The 1,997-nt window shown below is 37.4% G+C and overlaps 1 long non-coding RNA gene across 1 annotated transcript; it reads right to left on the bottom strand.

The window, feature by feature from the left end:
* Nucleotides 1-874: 874 nt before the first annotated feature.
* Nucleotides 875-1,753, bottom strand: LOC150007139 (uncharacterized). Its single transcript, XR_016511786.1, has 2 exons — nt 1,695-1,753; nt 875-1,027 (listed from the first exon to the last, which is right to left on the bottom strand). It is a non-coding gene; the product is annotated as an uncharacterized LOC150007139 (long non-coding RNA).
* Nucleotides 1,754-1,997: the final 244 nt, after the last annotated feature.

Raw genomic sequence — 1,997 nt, 5'->3', positions numbered from 1 at the left:
GCCTAGGAATTCAGAACTGCCTGGCAGTTAGGGTATAGATGATGGGGTTCTGCCATGAGAGAAATGAGCTACACACAAAGATCTGTGTCGTGGGATGCTGCTACATCCACTTACCTTTTTGAAGCAAATGGGGAAAGAAAGAAAACCATTAAAATATATTGACCATTACTATATATTAGTAGCTATACTAGTTGCCCTCACATTTATTATTCCCTTGACAGCATTATCCATGGAAGAAGTTATTTAGGAACCTGGACTAAATTATATAAGGACTGTGGTACATCTAAATTACAGGACTATAGGAGTCCATGGTTCTAAGTTGAACAAATTATAAACAGAATATAATCATTTCCTGCCGTATTTCTGAGTAGACATTTTAAAGAAGGCTTAGATATCAAAGAGGGAGGGAAAACCCATTCTCCCAAATTGTAATCAGAAGCTGCACATTTAACTCAAATGTATTTGAAAAGGGACATGTTCTCCTTTTGTGAACTATGAACAGCTTTTAACATTCAGCTCCACATCCCTGTGTTTGGTCCCCTGCCCTACATCAGCATCCTTAGAAAGATTAGATGAGTATTGAAACTGCATAGGTCAACCAGGAGGAGCTGAAAACAAAATGTTCTAAAACAAGTGGATGCAGAATATTAATAAGTGATCCCCTCTTATAGATAAGAAGATGCCAGATGTTAGAGAGAGAACTACAAACTACTTTAATCCTAGAGCACAAAAAATATTAATTAGAGTTTTTGGAGTCCTGACCAAGGGTTATAAAACAGACCCATGATATCAATTGAACTCCCCTTAATAGATTATAATCCTAATTTTTCAGATGAGGGAAGATAAGATTATATAAATTTCTGAGAAACACATAGCTAATAAGTAAATGAGTTTATTCAAATCCAAGTTAATCTAATTTAAAAGCTTAGCCTCCATCTACTGCTTAAATACTCCTCCAATTCTTCCATCAGTTAGCGGGATTCCTAGGCATCCAAGAGACTTGTACTTTCAGTCTTCACTCCCAGACCTAAAAAAATTAAGGAAAATACAAGTATGGATTACATTATGGGCCCTTTATATATTTAAGGTAGTCCAAGGAAACTTTAATGCATGACCTTATAAACATTGGCAAAATAGCCCCTTGCATTGTCATGACACTGCCCACCTTTAGCAATTTAAGTTCTTTGTAAGGTGCTTAGGATGATGTTTCATCACTCTGTCACCACCTGGAATCATTGGCTTAAATTGGTTGATTAACTCTTTTGAGCTTTGTGGTTATGGGGAAGCCACTGCACTTCTATGAATTCCCATTACCTCATCTGAGGTGCCTGCTTAGTAGCACCAATCTCCCCCCCCTTTTTTTTGTAGCTATAAAATCATCCATACCGTATGATGCACCTAGTGCAGTGATTGACTCAAAAGGCAGAGTAGGTTCCTGGATGAACATAGTAGGGGATGAGGTAGGGACAGGGAGGTGGCAGACTCCATAGGATCATGTTATCACTGGTAGTGGGCAGAGGACAATGGAAGAAGAGCATATTGCTCTGTGGATACACATTCTTCTTCACAATTTTCTCCAATCTTATCATTGGACAAAACTTGGAATTTCAACTATGTGGTCCACATTGGGATTTCAAGGCACTGGAGATACTGATCTTAGACTAAAAGGGTTTAAGTAGCACAGGAGAGGTCACCTGGAGGGAAGAATGCTATCCTGGAGCCAGGTCTATGCCACCAACCATAAGCAGAACATATTCTGTAAGTGAAATGTCATAATTACAATATTTGTTTTTAACAAATTGTTTTTCAAAAAAATTAAGAAAGTTTTGAAAACTTAAACTAACAAATAAATGTTTACATTTCCACCTGCTTAAATATTTGTAGCTGCATCAAATCTCCCACTAAGAGTCTTTTATCAAGAAAGAGCAGTGTTCTCATAGTTATTGAAATATTGGATAGCTGTAAATGAATCAACGATATGTCCCTTTCATGGGAAG

The sequence above is a fragment of the Furipterus horrens genome, unplaced genomic scaffold, assembly GCF_987537825.1.
Source record: "Furipterus horrens unplaced genomic scaffold, mFurHor1.1.pri manual_scaffold_6, whole genome shotgun sequence".
Taxonomy (NCBI): domain Eukaryota; kingdom Metazoa; phylum Chordata; class Mammalia; order Chiroptera; family Furipteridae; genus Furipterus; species Furipterus horrens.
This window is presented reverse-complemented; position numbering and strand designations above follow the sequence as displayed.